This window comes from Alligator sinensis, unplaced genomic scaffold (assembly GCF_000455745.1).
Source record: "Alligator sinensis unplaced genomic scaffold, ASM45574v1 scaffold486_1, whole genome shotgun sequence".
Lineage (NCBI taxonomy): Eukaryota > Metazoa > Chordata > Crocodylia > Alligatoridae > Alligator > Alligator sinensis.
Genome location: NW_005842053.1, coordinates 1,875,138 through 1,900,985, shown reverse-complemented (window position 1 = coordinate 1,900,985; position 25,848 = coordinate 1,875,138). Strand labels below are relative to the sequence as shown.

Here is a 25,848-nt window from a genome sequence, read left to right as displayed (position 1 = left end):
CGGAAGAGACCATCCTGGGTATAGTTCCTCAGTCTAAGAACAGACAGATGAGAAGGGTGGACTAATTTAGGGTGGTGTTTTCCAAAATGTGGAGTATGCTTCCTTGGGGAAGCATGATGAAGGAGTAGCAGGAGGAAAAGGAGGCAGGAAAAAATGCTTTAATTGTTCTTCAGACTCTGCTTTCTTTTAAACAAAATCTGGTACTGTTGTAGCTGCAAACAGGCATTTCAGAATCTGAAGCAAGTGTAATTGATGGAGATGCATCTCTGTTTGCAGAAAGTCGAAAACCATTGCTTTGTGGGGTAAACGTCTCCATTCCTTTACAATAATGCTAACTCATATGCAAATAATATTGCACATGTCAACACACTTCAGTATTTCATTGCTTCTCAAAGTTTGTAAGGACAGAAAGAAGACAACATTGTGCAGATACACAAAGTGCATCCTTGTGTAAAGGGACCAGATGGATAGATCTTAAAATTTGATGAGTTTCTATGAGATGAATTACCCTAAACACTGGGTTTTTTTTGAAAGAGGTCTTCATTTTCAAAAGTTTGGGAAGTAATATGAGGGAAATGAGAAGATCAGGTCAAAGAATGCCTTAACATGCCTAAATCTCAAGTTGATCCTGGTTATTCTTGAAAGAACAAATATAGATTTCCAGCCATGCTTATTTCCAACTAGGCCTTCAGAGCTAGACACACTAGTTCAGGGGTGGGCAAAATACAGCCTGGGGGCTGGATCCATCCCACCAGGCCATTCTATCTGGCCTCCGGGGCCCCTAAAACATTTAGAAATTTAGTATTTATTTGCTCCTGGCTGCCTGTCAAAGATGACAGGAGCCAGGGGCAGTAGGACCCAGGGGAAGCCAATGGCAGGACTCAGCAGCAAGGTCTTCCCAGTTCCCCACCCCCGCCCCAAACCAGAAGCCCCTGCTTAGCACCAGAGAAGAAAATGCGGCTCTCAACAGGTTGCCTAAACTTGGTAAGCGGCCATTCGCCCAAACTAATTGCCTGCCCCTGCATTAGTTGAAACATTTAAAAAAAGAGCCATAAAATATCTAACCCTGTCATAGAAAGCCAATTATTATTTTTACCCAGAAGACTCATAAATCTACTTTTCCTCACCTGACTTCTCTCCTCCATCTAATTATCTATTTTAGTTAGTCACTCTAACACAGACTTCTGAAAGTCTCAGACTATTATACAAGGTTGAACTGCCTATTTTTCAACTAAGCACTCTCTTTTTCTCTGAAACTCCTGACAGCATATAGGAACCAGATATTATCCAGTTTTAGTCAGGGTGTTATCCTCAACACTGAAAGGATCTCTACCTTTCTCATTCTCATCAGGCTAGCAATTGTCGATAAACATGATGCCTCCGCCTCCCTCCAGCCCTGCTGGAAGGGTCTTCTTTTCCTCTGCACACTGGACTCTTTTCTCTGAAGGACATGTCCAGCACCTGCTTCTGTTTTTGACCTTTGTTTTGTTAGAGTTCACCAAACTGAAACTGGTCTGATTGTTTTTAGCATTCCTTACTGAAATAGCTGAATGCAAAATGGATTTTTTTTTTCTCATGTACAATTTGAATGAAATGGTTTTCTTCAGTTTTGCATTAAAAAGCAACTAAACATTTTATTTTGAAAATAACAACAATAATCTGATCTGGAAGTATTACCCATGTGCCTTCTGGGGGCTGCTGTTCCTTACAGTACCTCAAGCCTTCCTTCTTCAGGATGAGCCAAAGTTCTTGATTGATCTCCATGTCCCAAGATGCATCATACTCTGACCTCTTTCTGAGCCACTTCAGTGCATCCTAGGTGTCTTCTAGGTGCAGTGCATTATGGAAACATGCCTATCACTGGCTTTTAAAAAGTTAAACAGCCTTGTGGGTTTTTCAAGCTTTCTATATATTGATGTATGTGTCACATAATTTGGCCAAGATTTTTTTCTTTGATATGTTTGTTTTATAAGAGCTTGTTTAATTTTAGGCATCCCCAGTCAATATTTTCACTGCAAGTAAATGGCCTAATTTTCATAGATACTGAACTCTGGCAGCTTCTAACGACTAATGGGTAATATGATGGGTTCTTAGCACTTTTGGAAGTCAGGCTATTTAGGTACAAAATTACTGATTTGTATACCCATTAAATTGTTCCTTTAATGTTTCTAAAGTTATTTTCAGTCACAAGGGCTAGATTTTTTTTCAAATGCTAAGATTCTGGAGTACTGGCCTCTTTAGTCAAGGGCCAAATTCAGGACAAATTATGAAATGTTGCCTTACCAAAGGTCTAACCTTGGGTAGCCACAGGCACTTAATGCAGTCTTCTTCCATTTCTTATTGGGTTAGACAGCATCTCCTCTTAAATTCAGCCAGTATTCTTCTATGTGCTGAGATACCCAGCCCCAAACTGCTCAGTGGTCAATTGCCTCTGTTCTAAATTATTTGAATTAATGTCCTGGTTTCTCTGGAGATTCAGAAGTCATTGGCATTGACAGGACTTTTATTTACCATTATTTTGCCCCCCAAAATCTTATTTCTTAAGCCTGCCTCTCTTGCCAAGTGACTGACCTTGTCTGATGGAAAATTGCTCTTTCCAGCACTGATCAGTATATAACCTCCTTTTCTACTCCCCATTTATATCTTAAAAGCACAAATACAACACTCACTAAGAAGTAAACAAGAACACATACTCTCAGTCTAATATAAAGTCCAGATCTGGAAGGGTAGGAAGAAAATGAAAAAAAAAAAATAGACAAGATACCCAGTTAGTGTAGTTGTAATAGTTATCTGAAAGTCAGTGGGGCCATGAAGATTTACAATAGCTGAGATTTTGGCCCAATACGTTTTACACTTTTATGTGCTACGGCATTAACCCAAATAGTTTTATTTATAACATATTTTGATCTTTATCTCAAATTGTGATGTGGGTGTTTGACTTCTCATGCAAGAGAATTCTAGGGAAGGACAATGAAGGTCTTTTTTTTAGTAGTTCCATGACATCTTGCTTAGAGCCTACAGTGCCTACTACAGTGAATAACTATCATAGTGCTCAGGGATATATCCAAGTTATATTTGGATTTTTTCCCTTAACTTGTTTCAAGATAGAATCTCATGACATTTCCAGTCTTGTACCAAAAAAATCTACCCCTTCGTGTACCAACGCTTAATACCCTACTAGACAGACTGGGCTTCAGACACCTTCACTTCCTTTCATCACTAACCTGACCAGAGATAGGGGACCCACAATCTTTTTGAAACAAAGCATTTTATCCAACAGTTGAAACAAAGCAGCAGAAGAGAGATTTTTTTTTTTTTAACAGCGATGCACTAAATATTTAGTCTTATCTAATACTACACTTCACTACAAGCTACATTCATTAGGCTTTCCTCTTCAGTTACTGTAAAAGAATGGAACCAACTCACATTCTTTTAGGTAGCGCACATCCTCCTGTAAGTGTGAGAATCTCAGTTGCTGAGCTTTTGGTTGTAGCCTATGTCCTTTGGTCTAAAGACACAGGCAAGCAAGGTTCTTTGAGTATATGTGATATCTTTTATTAGACCAACTGAGTAGTTGGAAAAAAAGTTCTTAGCAAGCTTTCAGGCTCAGTTTGCTTCTTTCATTCAAACTTTCCCTGTTCAGAGTGCTTTGAGTGCTTCCTACAAGATTAGGTCAGAGCTATTCATGCTTCTTCTCAGGTCCTGCAATTTAATAATTCTTAAAATAAGCTGGTGGATAACTGTTTCTTTTTCCAAGAGGGCAGGGCTGAAACTTGCATTCTGCCACCTGGAAAGTCACAGACGTAAGTTACAGTTTGGGATACAGATCAAAATATGCTACTAATGCAGATATGCCTGATCATATTTTGTTACATTTATGGTGGTCTGTATTAATAATTCAGCATTTGTCCACAATTACCCCCTTTTCTAACCACAAGAAAATATTATGATATCTCAAAGCAGAAAAAATAAGAGTGGGAAAATGCTGACTTGTTATACCATAACTTTTATAGTGCATATGACACTAAATGAGCTTAAATGTTCCCAAAAAGCTCTCTTTATTTAGTAATTTGCAATGTTTTTGTGGTTATTTTCCTTATTTGTTGTACTAAATCACAGAATTTTGTACATGTATAAAATATTTTGTTACCTGCAAGTTATTAAAATATAGCTGCTTAAAACAGCTATATTTTATATATTTTTGATTTCATATGCATTTACTGTGTTCTAAAGCAGCAGTGGATGCTGTTTTCCTGACAGCAATGCACCAAAACAGAAGTTGTTCTTGTATCTAAAAGCAATTATTCTAACATGATATAGGCGAAAGAGTTCACTTTGAAATGGAGGTAGAATTTTTAACTTAATTAATAGAAATCATTGTACATTGCTTTTCTGGATAAGAGGAATTTTTGATAAATGGAGGTTGAGCAGTTCTACTAGGCCATAGCCAATCAATCAAGTCTGTTTTTTCATGCTTGGTTCTTGTCATAAATACTTCAGGTGCTTGAGGATCACCGTCCCTTTTGCCATTTAACTCCTTTTATGTTTTGGATTAGCCTTGCCATTAACAGCAGTGCCAGTGCAGAACACGGTGCACTTTGAATTTTGTGATTCGTTTGGTTGGTAAGTAAAATATTTTAAATGATGTATTGCAATTTGTTTTTCTGACAGGGGTCATGAAAGCTGTAGTACTGAAATGGATGAATTACAGCACTATCCTATGTCCTACATTTTGACAAAAGAATTGTTTTTATGATAAACAAATTTCCATCATTAAAAATAAAACAAAAACAGATTTACACTGTCATAAAATTTTATTGGAAAAATGTGAAAACAATAGTTTTACAATGCTTAGTTTGTGGGCCCCTGCATTCCTAAGAATTATTACAACCCAGTAGAGTACGCATTCTCATTCTGTGGGCCAATGTTATTAAAAATACAATTGGGAAAACTTTCTGAAGGTGGTCAGTGTCCCAGTTGTACTCTTTCATCAGTAGGTGTTCTGGTAATAATCTCCTTACTGTAACCACAAGTTTCTTTGTATTATAGTGTTTTACCTCCCAACAGACACAGTGCTTCAATGAATGCCAAACTAGCTCCATTAGCTTAAGATCAAGGAATCTACAGCATTTAACAGCTGCTCTGGTAGGCAAGCCAACTGCAGTGCTATCAAGCTGTGCAGAACCATAGTGAGTGTACTGTTTGGAATGCAGCATTTTTAATGGGCCATCACTAAACTTGTACTCTTGAAAGAGTCTTGACTATTTCTAAAGTTAAAATTACCCATATGGTCCTGATCCAAATCCCACTGAACCAGAAAGAGTTTCTTGATGCTCTACACTTTTGCACATAAAGCATCTTAGCATCTTAAAGAGCATCTTAGGGTCTTAACCTTAAAGACCCAGGTTAGAAATTATAAAAATGCTAAATGGGACCTGTTAGGTCACTCAAGTCAATGGTAAAACTTCTACCAGTACAAATGGGAGTCGAATTAAACCCATGCTAAGTGTTTCTGGAAGTCATAACCCCAGTTTTGGAAATCTTGGCCCAAACTTTCCAGTGTTGGAATATATTCTTGAAAATGATGCAATTCACATGGCACAAACAAAAACTGAGCTGTAGCTACAGTCATACAGATGCTAACTGGACTATTAGTTCCATTGCTACCTTGTGTATTTTACAATGCCATAGCTACACAGTTTATACCAAATGAATATAGAATGGGTATACTAGGAAAAATCTGCATTCTAATAAAAATCTTTGGACAGTAAGAGTAAACAAACTTTTAAAAAAGTTTAAAGAGTAAATGTTTTGGGAGAGACAGACTCCATATTCATGGAGAACACATTCAAACACTATTCTCTTGGATTTCCTACTATGAAAGGATCAAATAATTTTTAAGAACTACACTTATGGTTATATCCTATTAAAAGGACCATCATCACAACTTTCTTCATTTTATTCAATTAAATACTTTTTGATTACAATCATTTGTGAGAAACAACAAAGTTGAGTGTGGACACCATGAATAGGTAGGAATTTACAGCCCTTATTCTGTTCCATTTGCTCCGAATTCTTAAATGGCAATCTACAGTATTTGCTAGACATATATAGGCTGAAAAATGTTCTGATATTAAGGAACAAGACATTGTGTGAATAAGCACAAGGCTGCATGTTGCACTCTATATGGCACAAACTCATTGGATCATTTACTCTGTCACTGAGCCTTTCCCAAGTAGCTTCAAACATGATTATTTGGGTGGCCATTTGGTCCCAGAAGCCTGTAGAAACTCTTAGCTTTCTTGCCAGATCCTCGTGTTCCAACACTACCTAGCATTTGGTCATAACATAGAAGCAGAACTGATTTTACACAGTTTTAGGGAAATTGTGGGCTCTAGCAGGTGTGCAGCTCCCTGGTCTAACTCATAGCACTTCAGAGAAAGCTCCATGAGTTATACTGACCCTCTTGACCCAACAGACATTCACAGGTAGATCTGGAGTATGGGGGATTGAGCTCTGTTTTGAAGTAAATCTAGCCAAGGACCTGAGTGGTTGCAACTTCTCTCCTAACCCTGTCACCTCCTCTCCCCACTCCCCTCTGTGCTGTCTTCATGATGGGAGGGGGAGAGAGGGAGCTCAGGCTAGAGTTTACCCAGCTTGCCCTAGGGGTGGGGCAAATGGATCCCCCTCACCTTGTGGGGGCTTCAATCCATCCAACCAGTTATAGTGCAGGAGGCTGGGCAAACACCAAACCAAGCTCCTTCTCCTCCCTTCTCCCCCTCTATTCCCATAGTGTAGATAGCACTGGGGGCAGTCTAGCTCCCTGAGGAGACAGAAGTTAATGAAGGTGCTTTGCTTTGGAGCACCTTCATCTGAACCCTCATATAATGAGGGCTAATTGGTTGTGTAACTGGGGACTTTTAAAGCACTCTGCAGTCATGCACTTCTGTCAGGGCATAGTTATAGAGTGCTTTCAAAGGGATGATCACATGATAAATGTAACTTCTGACTGTGCCCTGTGAGAAGGTTGGCAAACAATGCCTGCTTTTTCAAACTTTTTCCCTATCACTAAATTACTTTGCACATTCTCCTTACATTCACCCCCTCAGTCTTTTATCATCCTCCATATTTATATTTTTCTCTCCTGTATTGCTCACACTCCAAACACTAGGACTTTTGACCATTAGAGGGACATTAATGGAACTGAATGCATGTTTCTAGGTTAGTTTGTGTCTAGAGTCACTTGCTGCTGCTGCTATTCTACTATCATGTTCCTTTGCCTGATTTTAAAAAAGCATTTAAGTCTTTATCACTGCAAATCCCACAACTGAAATAAATTACCATCAGATTGAGCAGCTATCTTGGGATCAACTTGAGCCACTGTCTTGGGATCAATCCAAAAAAACCCTTATGAATTAGAAAATGCAAAGACAGACATTGCCATGAAGTTTCTAATGTTGAAATGTGATTTGCTCAAGGTTATACAATATGAGGATATCTATTTTGTGTTTTCAAATGTGTATCAGAAAGCCAGGCTGGGGAGGGGAGTGAAACAGACGAAGGTTCAAGGACAAAACACTACTGCAGGCCTGCTAGGCCCTGCCAGGACATGAAGCGTGCCAGCTGTGTCTCTCTTAGGACACAGTGGGGTGAAAAAAACCGCTGCAGGCCTTCTAGGCCCTGCTGCAGCCACAAAGCCTGCCAGCTGTGTCTGTCTGTCTTAGGGCACAAGGGGGTAAAAAAATACTACTGCAGGCCTGCTAGGCCCTGCCAGGCCACAGACCCCACCAGCTGTGTCTCTCTTAGGATGCAGGGGGTTGAAAAAAAATACTGCAGGCCTCCTAGGCCATGCTGTGGCCATGAAACCTGCCAGCTGTGTCCATCTGTCTTAGGGCACAAGGGGGTGAAAAACACTACTGCAGGCCTGCTAGGCCCTACTGCAGCCATGAAGACTGCCAGCTATGTCTCTCTTAGGGTTCAGGGGGGTGAAAAAAGCTACTGCAGGCTGGCTAGGCTCTGCTGCACCCACAAAGCCTGCCAGCTGTCAAAGAGATAGGTGCAAGGGGAGTCTGGCTTCTGGGGCCCTGCACCTCTGGCCACTAAGAGGTAAAACTTGTGACATGAGTGGGTGACACTGTGTTGTGTGTTAAACTATGCCCTCACTGGCACAGGGGCCTCTATGCAACATAGTAGTGTGCCCCAGTGAGGTCTTTGCCTCCCCTACAGCCTCATTCTGGTCCAACACTTTTCATGACAACAGTGATTGTTCTCTAGCATGTCTGTTAAGGTGTGCTCTCAGTGTCTGTGTCTGTGTCTGTAGTTGTATTCAGGTGCGCCCTCACTGGTGCTGGGGCCTCTGTACAACGTGGCAGTGTGCCCCAGTGGGGTCTTCTCCTCCCCTACAGCCTCAGTTTGGTCCACCACTGTAAACGATGGCAGGTCAAAATAACTTAGCTGGCTCAACACCAGTAGCATCAACAGCAGCATCAAAGGTACCCAAATGGAACGGTCACAGAGCCTTTCTTTTTATAAAGGAATTGACAGCAAGAAGTAAAAATGTTGTGTTGTGTTGGATATATGATATTACTCATGGTGTGTGATGGCTTATCTTGTGTTTTTATGTCTATATGTTTATTATGAAAAAAAGGGAATACTTAAAAATATATATCTTAGGAAGCTTTCGGGTTGAAAACCCTTTGTCAGGCTGAGGAAGTACCTGCAGTTGGTGTGCCTCCTGGTCCTGGATGGAAAGAATAGTAAAGAAGCCAGAGGCTGGCCTGGCACGCAATGCAGGCAAGAAAACCAGTCAGTCAAAATGGAAATGGGGGCATCAGAGGGTTAGGGACAGGTTGGGGGTAGGGAAGGGGGATGTAGCAGCTCAGGTAAAAGTGCAGAGGTGTCTGGGGTGTCAGATGTCCAGCAGGTCACAGTGTGCCAGAACTCCACTGTGTATATTGAGTCCATGAGTTTCTGTACCTACTACCTAGGAGGCTAATGAAGAGCAGTTCATAGGCCCAGCTCTGAAAAGTGGTTTGTACTTTCAAACAAGCACCTAACCTCATCACCAGAACTGAAGCCAACTTCCTACAGCTCAAAACACAAAACCTGCCAACTATCTCCAGTACACCCACAAACTGCACACCAGAATCTATCAAAGACAACAATACCCAACTACCTGTGGTGGCACATTCCTCACCAAAAAACACTCTGCTTCCAGTCTCTCAGGTCTGATCCTGAGAGGGGACTAATTACAATGCAAACCACTTTTCACACCCGGTCCTATGAACTTCACTTCATCAGCCTCCTAAGTACACAAACTCATGGACTCAATATAGATTAGACAGTGGAATTCTGACACACTGCAACCTGCCGGACATCTGACTCCCCAGGTACCCCTGCACTTTTACCTGCATTGCTACGATGCCTCCATTTTCATTTTCATTGACTGGCTTTCTTGCCTTAATTGCATGCCAGGCCAGCCTCTGGCTTCTTTACTATTCCTTCCATCCAGGACTAGGAGACACACCAACTGCAGGTACTTCCTCAGCCTGACAAAGGTTTTTTCCATGCAAAAGCTGGCATCCCAGGCAGCTAAACTGAACACACCGGGAGCTTCACAACTGCCTTAAAACCAGCTAGGGTCAGGCCTGTCAAATATGTGACAGGTCTGGCACTCCCCAGCCAGGACTCTGTGTGTGTGCATTAGCAGGAGGTTACGACATCTCCTACACACCTTTCACCAGGGGATCGTTGGTCCTGGCATATATGGGGCTGCTGCTGCTTGCCCAGTAGGCCAATGGGTCATAGTCCAGTGGCTCCACATCCTCAGTGAGATAGGTAGCCACTGAAGCCTCAGTGCTACCTGCCCAAGGCTGGGGTCTAGTGCGTTTGTACCCCGGCATTGAAGTCATGCCCATGGCCCACATTGGCAGTGGTTGGCATGGAGGAGACTGGCTGGTGCTGGTGCCAGTGCTGGCATGGGAAAGTGGATCCCCCTCTTCCACATCCCCTCGCCTCTGCACTTTGGCCTCCTTGACTTTGTTGACCAGCACCTGCATCCAGTGATTGAGGGTTTTGGTGCTGCCAGTGCACATGCTCCCCTTCACCCTTGGGTCACACATGCCCACCATCATGTGAACTGTACTGGACTGCAAGGGATCCAGCCATCTCCTGATGCCCTCCTTCAGCTGCCTCACCAGTGCCTGCAAGTCTGGTGACAGTGGCCTGCCCCAGCCAGGAACACTGATCCCCTGGAACTTCTCCATTTGGTTCTCAAGTTGGCCTTCTGTTGCACCACCAGCCTTTCAAGCATCAGGTATGTGGAGATCCACTGAGTCTCCACAACCTTCATGATTTTGTGCTGTGGGATGATCAGCTCTTCACCATATTGACCCCGTTGTCGGTTACCATGAACCCGCGGGTGAGCTTAGCCCGATGAGCTACCCCTCCACCATGCGATTCATGGCCCCCATGATCTCCCTTGCTATGTGGGGCTCATCCAGCACCTTGGCTTAGAGGAGAGCCCACTGATGGCCTGACTGATCACACCATGCCCTGTGAGGGAGAGGTAGGTGTGATCGCCACCCCAGCTGCTCCAGATGTTGGAGGTGAAGTGCAAGGCTACCTGTGGCCCTGCCTTGTGCAGCTCCTCCCTCAAGTACTCCCTGCATGCCTCATACAGGGAGGGCACCACCATCCTGCTAAAGGTGCTGTATGTGGACATTTTGTAAGATGGGGCCAGAAGCACTATGAGCTGCCTAAACCCTGGCTGCTCAACTAGGGAGAAAGGCTGGAAATCCAGAGCAAGCATCTCTCCAATGCTCTGGGTGATTTCACTCACCTTGGGAACGCACCCCCCTTTCTGTCCACCTTTCCCCCACTGGTCCAGGGTGGCCTGCCTATGCTTTGGGGGTAAAGGGGCTTTGGAGCAAGCAGGAGACTTCCCTTTTGGCATGCTCACACTGCTGCCAGGCTGAGCAGCCAGAAGGGCAAGGGGGTGCTGCCTTCTCAGATGCAGCAGCATCGCTGTGGTGGAAAAGTGTTTCACATCCTTGCCCCAATTGATGTGCCTTTGGCAGTGCTGGCAGATAGCAAACCTGGAATCATCTGCCAGCTCAAAATGCTCCCACACTACACTACTCACCCACTTCTAGGTTGAGGATGAGGATGCTGCCTTATCCCACTCCTCAGTAGGCTGAGGCACAACAGCAGGAGGAGCTGCTTCGGGAGAGCCACTTGCCTCCACAACCTCAGCTTCCTCCAAGGTGCTGCTTTCCGGAGGAGACCTGGGTCTAAGGGAACTTTGAGGGGTGTGGAGCACAAACTCTGATTCCCCCTCAGCCCCCAGAATTGCTTGAGCCAAGGCGCTCAGCACCCCTGGTTCCAGCTCCAGCTCCTCCTCTGGCAGTGGGAGGCTCACTCTAAGAGATGGCATTGGGGTGGAAGAGAGAGATTTTGCTGCTGGTGCTTATTTCTGGATTGAGGAGAGGTGGTGCAGGTGCAGGGACATCAGATGCAGACACTGCTCTCACCTCCTTGCTTCCACTGGCAGCAGAAGCATCATGGCTGCTTGGGAAAAGAATGTAGCAAAACACCAAGTTTTTCTTTTCTTTTTTTAATTTTAAAATTCATTCCTTCCCCCTCCCCAACCATTTCTGACGTTTTCTCTCCCTCTCTATTCCCTACAGAAAAGTATAAGTGAGCTAAGACAGGATAAGTTTCAGCATTTTATTTTGGTAGCAAGTCGTATTTGTTTTTTCTCCTTCTTTATATTGTACAATTATTATGATTATATTGATTTTTAGTGTTCTATATTACTGTTTTACTGGTATTATATGATTTAGGCCTACATATGTAAGTTAGCATAAGTCATGTCGAGTTTCCATTTTGTTTGTCAAGTCTTCATCTTTTCCCCATGCCCTGTTGTGTATGTATGTTGTAACCTATGACTCACACTTACCCCTCCTATGTAACTTGGTTCCTGAATGAATGGGAATGAATGAGGGTACTTGAGCGACAATGGCAGTAGGTCTAAAAATAGCTCCCTCTAAATGACTGCATCATCAACACCAATACCTGGACCAATGACCCAGCCATTGGAACCACCCTCCGCATTCAAGAAACAAAAGATGAGGCAACCCACCATTGTGCCAAGCTGCATATGCTCAGAAGAACACCTGGAACCCTTTGGAACAGGACTGACATTGCCTGGACAGGCCCTCCCCATAAGAGATCAGAGGTAGTCTGCCCCATAAAAAAGGGTAGTGAAGACGGACTCTTTGGGACGCCCTCTCCATCTGGACCAGCACCATGCCACACCACCTATCTACCCAGAGCCCCTGCCAGTGACCCCCCTCTGGACAACACCTACTGGACAAGGACCCCTTTCCAGCCTGGATAGGTAGCTATCACCCCGACCCCCTAATCAACCAAGGACTTGGACTCTGTTTCTCTTCCCTACCTGGACTCCAACTCCCACTGAGTCTCTTTCTCCTGCTGCCACTGTGAGTGCTTTAGAGTGAGTGTGTGTGTGTGTGTGTGTGTGTGTGTGTGTGTGTGTGTGTGTGTATCGATAACTAAATGGGGCGGTGTAGTGTGTTGTCTGTTTAATAAACCTGTTATTTTGAAACCTCAAGTTTGTTTTTGTCTGTTTCCTGACTGTTTCCTCGTTGCCACCACTTTTCTGCCCCCCAATCTCTCAGCTGTCTACCTCAGTTTCTGCCTCAGTTTCCAGCCCCAACCTCCAAGCAGTCTACCTCTCTTTCTTTCCTGGCTGTCTCCTCCTTGCCACTGGGCTTTTCCCCTTGCACCAATGACTTCAAGTAACCCTGGGGCCACTTGACATTAAGTAACCCCAAGCCTCAGTTCCTCAGCCAACTTCTCTCTAGTCTACCAGTTCTAATCCTGGTTCTGGCAACTTTCACTCCTTACACTTTCTCTCCCAAGTACCCCAAACACACACATATATAACATACCATCCAAGTTAGGAACTCACCTGTGTGTATGTGTAGGTGGATGGTATGCATGTGAACTGGTGAATATATATATATATATGTCATCATGTGTGTGATATATGAATTAGTGATCCATGTATGTGTATGGAGTGTGTGGGTATTGACAACTGATTGTTGTCTAATTTTTGGTGTGTGTATGTGCTTGAATTGGTGATAGGTGTATGCATATGCCTAGTCTGGTTTGGATGTGTATGTGCCTGAGTTGGTAGTGTGTGCACGCGCGTGTGTGCACACCCAATTGATTTGTGTGTTTGTATATGTGCAATTGTGTCACACCCTCCTGTCTAACAGCACAATATTGAGATCCTGAGAGTTGGTGTGACCCCACAGGGCAACAAGAATACTTCTATGTTTGGGGGGAACTTGCAGCTGTAACTCTCCTCCTACCCCCTCTCCCTCCCCTGCCAGAAGACCTGGCACCTGCCTTTCCAGCACACTTCATATTAATATTTCCTGTGCTGCAAAGGTGTGTGTGTGTGTGTGTGTGTTTGTGTGTGTGTGTGTGACTCCTTTTGTGTTGTGTGTTTTATTCCCTGTGTTGCGTGCATGCACTGGACTCTTCTTTGATTGTTTGATTGATTCAGTAATAAGTGCTAAGAACTACGTAAAAAAAAGTGTGCTGTCTGTCTCTCTTCTTCTTTGCTATGATGTATTTATTTACTATGAATTAGGAAACTGAAGTGTGACTCTGTTGTGTGTTTTATTCCCTCTGTGTTATTTCCTCTGTGTTGAATGCATGCACTGGACTCTGCTTTGATTATTAATAAGTGTATATGGCATCTTCTTCTGTGATGTTCTAATAATGTGACTGTGTGACTACTACAGTACTTCTTGTTTTTCTTCTGTGTTGTAATGTGTGCCTAAAATTATATATCTCCTTCTTCTAAGACCCTGAGTTCTGTGTTAGTCTCAATCTGAATCTGATTTCTGTGTTGACTTTAGTCTCTATGTATACTACTACTAATAAACTAATAACTACTATATATAATCTGACTCTTCTACTCCTGTGAATATCTGATTTTTTTTCTTCTATTTGTGTATAAGTGTGTGTGTGTGCGCGCGCGCGCGCGTAATCTGTGTGCCTTCCTGCACAGTGATGGATCACGCTGGCAGGGAAAACACTGAGCTTTCTTTTTTCAAAGTTTGCAACAAAAAACCCCCAGATAAAAAAAGAGAGCAAATATAAATTGAAAGAAATGAATTGGATCGTATTAAGTAAATAGATTCTAAGCTAAACCAAGCTAAGCTAAGTTCTATCCAACTCTTTCTAAGAACAAAAAGGAGCAGGTAAATTGCAACTGACTGATTATGAAGCAAGCCAGGTAGCACAGTACTTTTCTGACGCTGTTGCTCAGACAGAAACATCTCACAAAAGGCACAGCAAGTCTGCACACAGAAGCTTTTATGTTGTTTCTATGTCCCTCCCCCAGACACTAATTGGAAAGGCAGTCAAACAGAAGTCATGTTCACTGGCCACCTACACATGTCAGTCTTTCCCACCCTGGCTCCCCCACTTCCCCCTCCCTCTTCTAAGTTTCGGTTTCCCCATACAGACACCTCTCTGAATTGCCAAATCTTTTCCAAATCGATTCAGAAAGCCAAAAGCAGCAACTGATTCAGTTCAGACTTGCAGATTCAGCCTCCAAATTGTCCAAATCTTTTCCGAATCTGAATTGTGGTCCGAAGCGTCACATAGCCCTAATGAATAGGTGACATTTTTGCCTGGTGCAACTCCATTTTACCAATGGGAGTTAATACCATAATTTGAGTTTGGTCCTATTTGGTTAACTGATTTAATTTATGCTCACAGAAAAACAACAAAAAAATAAAATGAGAGAACTTTGAATGAGCAACAAGGAGAAGCAATGGCTGAGAATATTTGTACACTGAATACAAAGTTTTATGGCTTTAGATCGCAGTGTGTATCTAGCTTGCATCAGGAATGAGAAAAAACAGTCATAACACGATAGCTTTTCAGTATGTTAGTGATCTAGTTCCAAAGTACAGGGTTGGGGAGAAACGGGGAAATTTATATCAGAGCTACTACAGATATAGCACAAATTGGTACTTTTGTCAACAATTTTTCAGAGAGGCCAAGGATTATATGAACTAAGAATGTGAAGGATACTCTTACCTGTAAAGATGGTCTCTTCAGCTTGGCATTGATAAAGGAAGTTCAAGACACTATTGCTCATGCTGTGTGGCTTTGACCTCAGAATTTTGTTTTTTTAGGGTTCTCAGTTGACGATTTTCATAATATGATACTGAAGATAAAGAGAAAATTAGGAGAAAAATCAATTGAATTTCATGTTTTTAGGCACAATAGCTTGATTCAGTACAATGTTAATGAAAACACCAGCTAAGGAATGATTGCATTAGCAAAAAAAAAGGAAAATGGTGTAAGAGTGATTAGCATTCCAGATGTAAATCTAGTTTTAAAAAATCTGACGCAAGACTTGAATTATATTTATCTCAAGACAATTAGAGTCACTTTTACTTCTTTGAATGAAACCTTAGAACTGAAATCAGTTCTCAGATTGCAATAAAAATATTTTCCCCTCCTAGAAGTTTCTAGCAAAGAAACAAAAGAGTTCAATGTGGTTGACTTTGTATCTGTTAAAACATGCATAACTGCAAAGTCTAAAAAAATAAACAAAACTGCTGCTACTCTTGGTTCTTGAAAAATATGATAATGTGGAAGTTCTTCTGTTTGTCTTCTAAGTGCCATTTTGATAAGATTAATGAGGAAATTGAAGAATGGAGTGAGATGCAGGAGAGGCAGAATCCTATTTCACTATTTGCATCCAAATTGAAATTAAAGCAGTTGCATAACTACCTTTGTTGGCTCTTACACACAGTTTGTGATCCTATTCTGTGTGCAGTGTGCACATGTAAGCTGTGGGTCGGCAAGTGCATGCATATGCTAGGTGAGTATAAGTCACAACAATTAGGCTGGCAAAAACCCATGTGTGTGGTAGATGCTGGAGGAGGACACTCCCATATTTTTATCCCAATAACCTGGTGGTCAAGGCTCAGATCTAACTCAGCCAGGGGGCAGCCTACTGGGTATGTCTTAGTAGCCACATAGACATTTTTATGTCCACATTGTGCATATCATAGGATAACAAGCTGTGTGTAAGTGCCAAAAATGGCAAGCATGTGGCTGGGTAAGTGCATTTGGGCATGTCAAATGAAATAGGTTTCTGCCTTAAGAGTCTAATTCAAAAACAAGAACAAAGTGATGTACCTGTGTTGAAGTGTATAAATGCCTGAGAAGATAGTATTTTATACATATTATCCTGGACTGCAAACAATTTTTTAATCAGATATATTTTTACGTCTAGTTAACCTATGCTTGATTATTTAATGTCAAGAAGAGCAAACAGAACCCAATTCTGCTTAAATCCGAAAGACCAATGAAGTCAATGGAGTTACACAGAGCTGGGCTCAAAGTCAAAACCTAGATATTTAAACCAGGTCAGTTATATAAATGTAGATCCACTCTCAGTAGAGAATGTTGAATCTAAAGATTTCTATTAGTGAGCAAAACATCACATTTTCCTAGGAAGCATCTGTTGTAGTCAAATTAAGTGTAATATTACCTGTAATTACTTCAACAAAAGATTCATTCAGGCACTTGTGCACACAGCTCAGCAATATGTAGCACAATGGACTGTTATTTTTGTACAGTACCAGGTCATTTGTGGTTTGGGAAGGTTCATCCAAAGGTTACTGAGTCCAGGTAATATGAGCAATAGAGGATATAATTTTTTAGAAGTACAGGAAGGGACAGATTATCCTACATTTTAAACCCTTGCTAAACAAAGAAGTCTTTGAAAATGTAAGCTAATTTATTTCAAGTACCACACATTTAAAACTAAATTGCTCTCTACATATGAAAGCATAAATTTGATCGAATTCCTAAAGGCATTTTAGCCTCTGCTACCTAATTCCAAGTCAGTTATCTTTCATATAACTCAACTAATCAACCACCAGATGTGGCTTCAGTTGGAAATGTTTATTGAGAAAATAAGTGGTTGATGCAGAAGAAATAGAATAAACTCCACTGGGGAAACATAATTTCTTAGTTAATATAATTTAAAAATAATGTATAGCATATTTGCTAGTGTCAGGACTATTGGGTCTCAGTCTGCTCTTGGACATCCAAGTGCAACTCCCATTGACTTCACTGGGAGCTGTGCCTGTATATCTAAAGGCTGAGTTGGGCCATAAGGAACTGATTTGTGCCAGAAGCACTCATCCAAGCCTAATGCTAAAATGAAAAGAAAAGAGAAGTCAAACAGAGGAGAAAAATAATTTACAAAACTCCAAATATTGGGTAAGAATATATTTCTTTTCATTATCATCCAGAGAGAATGAGGCTACAGCCCAAACTTTGTCCATTATTCACTTTTATAGAATTGGCTCATTCTTGTCATTAATAAGTAACGGACAAGTTAGAATATTCATCAAGATTCAGCTTCCAGGATTTTTTTCCCATCCCATCTTCCACAGATGATCCCCAACCCAGTCACTTTTACTCCAGCCATATGTTAAAGTACTTTGGGGACACATAGCCCTCGGAGTTCTGGGGCCAGAGAATAAAAAACAGGTCTCAAATGCTTATATATCATGTCGTCATCCAAATAGTCATATCAGTTAGAGATGATTCCTTTGGAGAGTTAAAAACAAATATTAACATACATAGAATTAGTCGGGAAGCTCATCCTCTCTGAGGAAAGGGAGAGAGACAAGTGCAAAAGGAAAATGGAGGATTTCTTTCACAGTAAATGAAAATGCTTTTACATGATTCTGAATCTTCAAGTGGTATACACTGAGACCATATGATCTACTACTTTTATTTCTGCTACCTTCTGTACACTATACCTACTGGATGAGTCTTACTGTATTTTCTCACACATCTCCAAATAAGACATGCACCTTGTTTCTAGAGGCAGACTGTGACATGAAGTAAGTCCACCTGGAAACACAGCATGTCCAGGAAGGGTGGCATCCCAGGAGATGCTCTGGGTGAGGCAGAATAATTTCCTGGTGTGGTAGGACAGCAATAAGGCCAGGCCTCAGCCCTTGCAAGTACAGTAGTATGACTGTTACTTCTTCACTGTAAGTAGTTCCTTTAAATAATATAAGTATTATTTCCACACCAAGCTCATCAAGGGAAGTTGCAGCCATCCATTAATCACAGTGTACGCTTGCTCTACTCAAAATTAGTGTCCCTGCTTAAGTCCATTTTGGAGAGATGTTTGGGTTTTTTTGGGTGGGAGGGGGAGGTGCATGTGGTAGGCAAGTAAATAGGCTCTTTCTAATTGAAAAGTATAAGCTATATCTTTCAGTGAGCTAGTAAGGTGCCCAAGAAAATGCTATGCTTGATCTGCTTTGGAATCTTTGACCTACAACAACAAAATAAAAATAGCACTTAAAACTGCCTCCAACTTTCTGTTCTCTTTAGTCAAAAACTTTGTCAAACAATATGAAACAAAAACCATCTTTTCATTTCTTGTTCTGTTGACACATTTTTAGTGGCTTTGTCAGTGAAATTCCTCTTGAAACTGACATCTGTGAGAAACTACTTATGTCTCCAGTATCTTTTTTTCCTGTTTGCAGTCTTTTACAACAAATATCTTCAGTGAGTTTGCCCATCTTAATCTGAACAGCTGCTTTCCTGAATAACTGTAAACACTCAAGTCAATTTATTCTAGAGCTGAGTCTGAACTGTTTTTCCTCTTTCTACAGCCTCAGCACAACACTTTTGAACTTAGTGGGATTACACTGACTGTAAATCATACAGGTGGTGGCCAAAGTTTCCATACAAATTAAAACTGAAGAGATACAATTAATAGTCCTTACTTGGCATAAATAAGAAGACTGTCCTGCATATCCCATGCCATGTGCACATAACCCTTTAGAGAGAAAAGACAAGGCCACTGTTCAAAAAAATTCATGATCAGTTGAACCTGCAATTGGATTCATATGAATGGATCCTAATATCTGAATAAAGCCCTTTTGAACAATAAAAGTGGATACAATTATCTAGACTGCAGGATCAGGTCCTACATCAAACTGGACAAATGTAGGAAAAAAAAAAGAGTCCCATAAAAAATATTTTATACTAGTACAAGACATAGATCATACACAGAGGGGACAAACTCTCCATCTGTGTATGCAAAGTGCAAATCTACGGTGAGCTCAGGCAGCTGGAGTACTGCGTCTAGTCTCCACAATTCAAAAAGGATGTGGAGAAGCTCCAGAGAGTCCAGAGAAGAGCCACGTGCATGATCAGAGGTCAGGAAAACAGACCTTATGATGAGAGGCTGAGAGCTATGGGACTCTTCAGCCTGGAAAAGCGCAGGCTCAGGGGCAATCTGATGGCCACCTATAAGTTTATCAGGGGTGTTTCACCAGGACCTGGGGGAACGTTTGTTCACCAGAGCACCCCAAGGGATGACAAGGTCAAATGGTCACAAACTCCTCCATGACTGTTTCAGGCTGAACATAAGGAAGGACTTTTTACTGTCCAAGCCCCCAAGGTCTGGAATAGTCTGCCATTGGAGGTGGTTCAAGCACCTGCTTTGAACACCTTCAAGAGACATTTGTATGTTTTTCTTGCTGGGATCCTATGACCCCTGCTGACTTCCTGCCCCTGGGGCAGGGGGCTGGACTGGATGATCTTCTGAGGTCCCTTCCAGCCCTAATGTCTATGAAGCTATGAAAAGGGTGAAACTGAGAAGAAAATTGAAAAGTATCCAAAGCAACTTACTGAGTAAGAGAATGGTTTGGAATCCTTCTGCTTGAAATAGTTAAGATCAAACCAGACACTTAAAATACATTTTAGATTACCATTATTCACTGGCAGGGGGGGGATCAGCTAGACCAGGGGCTCTCAAATTTTTCCAGCATGTAGATTACATTCCAATAGGTAAAGAGGCTCATAGGCATTGTAGCAGGGTGAGGTACCTAGGGGTGGCCATGTTACCCCCAGGTCCTTAACCATGCCAGCCCTGCCCTTCAAGCACCTTCGTTCTTGCCTGCCACTTCTTGCTGGTATGATGAATATAGGGAGGCTGCCCTTGAGCTTTAGTTTTGGACATGGTCGGGCTAGATCCTATTAACCCTGTTGTTTCTAAACCCCTTGATGTCCCTCTTCACTGTGGATGGTTCCCGACTCTCTCAGCCTTATGGGCCGCATATGTGGCTCCAACCACCCCTTTACCATGCCCCAAGCCTCATAGATGATATGGGCATTGTCTTGCCTAGGCCTCATATTAATTCGGCCCCTTGTCCTCGCCAGTCTCTCTGCAGCCCTGTCTCTGTGCCCTCTCTGGCGTCGGGCTCTGTTCTCCCCAAATACTGTGCCCTCCTGGTGCCAGAGTCTCCACACTGCAGTGGGCCCCAATGAGGCTTCCTCCTTCCCCAAATAGCCTCACCCAAACCACTGGTGTTATCAGACAGCACACCAACCCCAGCCAACCACCCTGAGTCCCTGGGCTGTAACGTAATGCAGAACTCACATCATGCTCTGCCTCTTTAAAAGAGTAAAACTCCCTCTCTGAGGCTCGGTACCTAGTAGGCAAGGATACCTTATGGGCTCCTGGTGTCCCCTTTGTTCTAAGGGTAGTGTATCTGCCGGCTACCACATCTCTGGGCCCTTCCTTCCTGGCAGCTCCTTTCCCTTCAACTGCTGGTAGGGAACTAACTCCCATGTCCCAGCCCTGGGGTTTATATGGGCCTAGGGCCCTGCCTCCTCCTGCTAGCTGACCAGGTGCAGGTGCAGCCAGTTCCCTCATTAACCAGTTGCCATGGCAACCTGTACCTGGGCGCTTATCTCTGCTCTAAGAGGAGCAGGCACCTTAGTGCCCTGTAACAGACATCTCCACATCCTTTAGTAAGGTCATCAAAGAGAAGAGACTGCATGACTTGGAGCAGCCCAGTCTCTATGAACCAGAGACAAATCAGTCTCTATGAACCAGGGCTCCCAGGGCTATGTATCCCCAAAGTACTTTAACATATAGCTGGAGTAAAAGTGATAGGGTTGGGGATCATCTGTGGAAGATGGGATGGGAAAAGAATGCTGGAAGCTGAATAGCATGGCAGGTGTTTTCCATCTCTAATGTAATGATTCTATGAAGTATTAAAATATTTACACTAGGACACTATCAAAGTAGGAGGTAAAAAAACAGCTTATAGACATTTCTTCTTCACAAAAGTTATGCTTAGTTACTTCCTGTTTTAAAAGTTTATTTAAAAACAGACTACCAATCCAATATTATTTTTGTACCTTGTTATGTGTTTACATGTTTGTAATATTGTTCATTTACCTGAACAGTGTATTTATACATTTCAAAGTGCTTAATTAAATAAATTAAAAATTAATGAATTAATCAAGCAACAAACAACTAGAACCACTTTCATAGATCTCCTCCACAATGTCGATCTTCAGGAATACAATGATTTCTGGCAAGCATTGTGCAATGATATTACAGAATCACAGAAGAAATTGCTGTTGTCTAGTCCTGGACAAGGAACATTTTTAGAATAAGGAGACAGTATCGCTGGCACTTTCCTCACTCTGTCACTGCAGAGCTTCTTCTGAGAATGCTCTTCAATTTTCTTTCCTTGTCCTTTTGCTATACATCAAGAAGCTAAAGAATAGTCCAGGAGAAGCCCCTTTAAGAGATTCGGGCTTCCAGCCTCTCTTTAGTGAGTTAATCACAGCCTAAAGTGACACCCAATCCTGGAAATTACTGGAAGGTAACTTTAGGAAAAGGCCATAAGTACACTGGGAGGAGAAGGTCTAATGGGAAGAGTTTAAGCCCTTCTTCAAAGGAACAGCTTTCCCAGGTTTATCTGATAATCACATATCCTGAACTGTTAGAAAAGAACCAACTTGTATGGAAGTGGATAGGGTCCCTCCTATTCCCACAAGTATGACTGAGGCTGTGCAGGCTGGGAGCGACCTGAGCCCTTTTCCATCCTGCACGTGGGCTGTGGCCAGCAGCCCGGGCATGCTGGATCGGAGAGGGAGGGCGACGAGCTGGAATTAGGCACAAACGCTTAGCGGTAGTTTTAAAGATTGTTTGCTTACACCGAGATGGCAGTGGTGTAGGCTGGAAAACTTGCTTGAGTTGCGGTTACAGACACAGACAACACGGACGGTCGCGTGGAGTTTGCTAGGCTCCATGGAACAGAGCTCCAGATGCTCTGGGTGAACGCGCCACCAAAATCGAAATCGGAGATACGTCTTATAAAATTTGCGCTTGAAGACGGGAAGAGGTGGGCAATGGATCAGGTCACCAAGTTCCTCTGAATCTCACACAGGGTCTCTATTACCCTGCCGTGTATCCAGAGTCCCCACGAGATGGATGTGGAGTCCTCTTCGGCTTGGGCGGAAACTGCTCAAGCCTCTTATACGGCTAACAGGCCAATCGTTAGCCGCCACGTGGGAATAATTTAAAACACAGTAAAAGCCCATACTGTGCCGTGCCAGCAGTGCATGGTTATGTTTAGCCAATATGTTGCCATAGCATTGCTACGGCGATGTAGCTGCGGCATCAAGGTTTTTGCCCACTGATGCTACATCACCATTGTTTGTTGCTACAGCGATGTAGGGTCACGTGTAGATGCACCCACAGAGAAAGAGAGTAGAATTACTCACACTGCTGCTCGGTGAGGACACCAGGTCTGGCAGCACCATCCTTTCAGAAATTGCTGTGGGATCTTTAAAGGCCACAAACACCCGGGACATTTGCTCTCCTTCAGCAAATGGCACCTTTGGCACTCTGGTGCCTCAACATCAAATAAGTCCTTATGAGTATGGACAATAGGAACATGTCTAAAGCTCCCGAGCATGGCACCAGGGAGCACCATACTGAGGCCTGCTCTTTACTCTCTACCTCTTGAAATGGAAGTAACATAGTCACCTTAACGCAGCATTGGGCACATGCCAATGAGCAATCTGTCTCAGGACACAGTGTAGTATATCAAGGCAACTACACAACTTCCATTTCAAGCTACAGTGGGTGCAGTATGTCTCAGAGACACTTCAGCTACACAGTATAGTGTCACCGTCTACACGTGCACCCCTATTAGGCTGGACTAAACTAAGTAACTCCGTCGTAGGATAGTACTGCCTGACATAAGTACTGTCCTATGGTGGAATTACGTACTCTGCTGCAACACACATGTAGACTGTGACCAGGGCTGACTGGGACCTGAGGGTGCTACAGTGCAGGGGCTGCCTGCTGGCTAGCCCCTCACTGTAGTACCTTTGTGCCCCAGCCAGCCCTTTTGCAGCATGTTGAGCCTGAAGAGAAGCATCTCCAGGGTAGCAGCCTGACCCCTGGGGCCCCCTGCTAGCTAGGGCTGTGCCACCCTGGCTCAATGTGCTGCAGTCTTGGGCGTACATATAAATGCTGCACCCAGAAGTAATAAACTCCAGTGCGAACTGCACCATATTAATATCATGTGTAGACGCACACATTGAGGTGGAGTAGATGCGGCCTAAGCCTCCAAGGGTCAGAGGCTCGGAGGCAAATGTTCAAAAGCAAGTACAGACCTCTGAAAACATGGCCCCGTGTTTTAGTTAGCTTGGTACTGCAGTCCATGTGTTGCACCTGCTCATTGGCGCCTCTTCCACTTCTGGCTCCTCAGGGCAGGGACTTTAATGTAATATGTGCAGGTGTTCAACAGCTAACACATGAGGCCCTGATTCATAGCTAAATCCCAGGACTGCAACACTACCATCAATCATTATCGTAACAGTAAGGTAATAATCATTGTAATCTGACAACAGGTAGTAACTTGCATCCAAAACATTTTAACTTTTACCAGAAAGGCAAATATGGGAAAGCAGAATGAGATGAACCCCAAATCAATAGATTTTTAAGGCCAGAGAAGACCATTATGATTGCTTAGTTCAGTCATTCCCATGGTTTTGGCTCTGCAGGCCAGATGAATGGCATGGGGCCAGTTTGCAGGCTGGGGGTCACTGGATCTGGTTCGCAGGCTCAGGGCTCAGTACCCCTGAGCTAGCTCTTTAAAACACAGACCTTAAGATCTTCCCCAGTAACTTTGTGCCTCAAGTTTCTAAACTAAGGAACCCAAAGAAGTTCTTTATGCAACATACTTAAAATCTTGTGGCAGTTTCTTCATTAGCATGAAACATGCATACTTCTGTTTCACAGCCCTATACTGGGGACGTCTATAATATCTAACAATAAAATTAAGGAAACACAGAATATGTGGAACAAAAGTAACTGTGGGACTACTAATGAATGACAACTCTCAAGGCAACATCTTTTGGTGGGGGGGGAAGAGGCGAGAACAACTATATTCATTACCAAATAGACCCTTTTCTACTGCAAAATTAGTTTGAGCAGATCTGATTGTACACTTTTTAAGGCAGAGACTGTGATTTCATGATACAGGTGCTACCACAAAGAGATGCTGAGCCTGATCCCTAATAGTACTAACCTTTTGCAAATAATAAAGAACCCATTTATGAGCTGCTCTCCGTCTGGGTTGAATTTTTTTTCATGCTTTGTCTTTCTAGAAAGAAAATTAAATCATCTAAAGGAAAACTAAGCAAAGTCTTTGTAGCCATTTTTGTAGCAACACAAATGGGAAGAAAAACCCATTTAGCCATTAGTGAAAATCCTAACTGCGCTTTTCTGAAGCAGAGAGAGCGGAGGTTTGGCATGCTATCATTTTTAGCAGCCTGTAGAGACATTTCTAGAGTCAGGACAGTTACCTTTGCTGGAACTGTTAGCTTCTGAGGTGTTATACATGTAAGCAGTCTGCCTCAGATGCGTGTCCAACAGGCTGCACTGGAGACAGAACCTGTTACCTGTGCGGGCTAGGCACAACCCGGGCCCTTTTCCGTGCTGCACGTGGGCTGTGGCCAGCAGCCCGGGCACGCTGGATCGGAGAGGGAGGGCGACGAGCTGGAATTAGGCACAAACGCTTAGCGGTAGTTTTAAAGATTGTTTACTTACACCGAGATGGCAGTGGTGTAGGCTGGAAAACTTGCTTGACACCAAAATAGAAATCGTAAGTACGTCTTATAAAAGTTGCGTTCGAAGACGGGAAGAGGTGGGCGGTGGATCGGGCCGCCACGCTTCTCTGGATCTCACACAGGGTTTCTATTACCCTGCCGTGTACCCAGAGTCCCCACGAGATGGATGTGGAGTCTTCTTCGGCTTGGGCGGAAACTGCTCAAGCCTCTTATACGGCTAACAGGCCAATCGTTAGCTGCCACGTGGGAATAATTTAAAACTAGCCAATAGCGGGGAACGAATTTGCATGCGGTAGCGGGAACTCTTTTGCACCGTGCATTTCTCTTGCAACTTGAGCAATGCACTCTGCAAAAGAAGCTGCAGAAAGGCGGGAAACTCGTCCCTGCACCGGGGTTTTCCTCTATAACAGGAAACTTTCCTGTGCAATGAAGCTGCAACTTGGCGGGGATAATTCTGGTGCTGAAGCACACACAAAATCATGCCTTTGGGTCATGACAGAGGCTACAGAAAAAAAATCACATATGGAGATTTTGTGTGCAGAAAAAAACTGAGGGAGAAAATGAGATTCTTTGTGTTGACACACGAGTGTGCCTCAGGTCCAACAATAAATAAAATGCTGTTAAGATCCCTGTTGTCTCTCACAGCTTAAAATAGTAAGTAAAAAAGTAAAATATGAAGTAAGGTTTTAATTTTAATAATATCCCTTCATGTCTTCAGCTATAAAGTCTGTTGCAAAGGAAACCCCAAGTTTGACAGTCTTTTAGATAGCATTAAATATGGTCTCAATAGCCTTTTTTGAAGGG

General features: G+C 42.9%; 1 long non-coding RNA gene across 1 annotated transcript in view; it reads right to left on the bottom strand.

Moving 5' to 3' along the window:
- LOC102379838 overlaps positions 1 to 25,848 on the bottom strand; it is a 78,641-nt gene that overhangs the window by 4,516 nt on the left and 48,277 nt on the right. The window contains exon 2 of the long non-coding RNA XR_323740.1: positions 15,148 to 15,277. This is a non-coding gene — a long non-coding RNA (uncharacterized LOC102379838). The remainder of the gene's footprint in view (positions 1 to 15,147; positions 15,278 to 25,848) is intronic.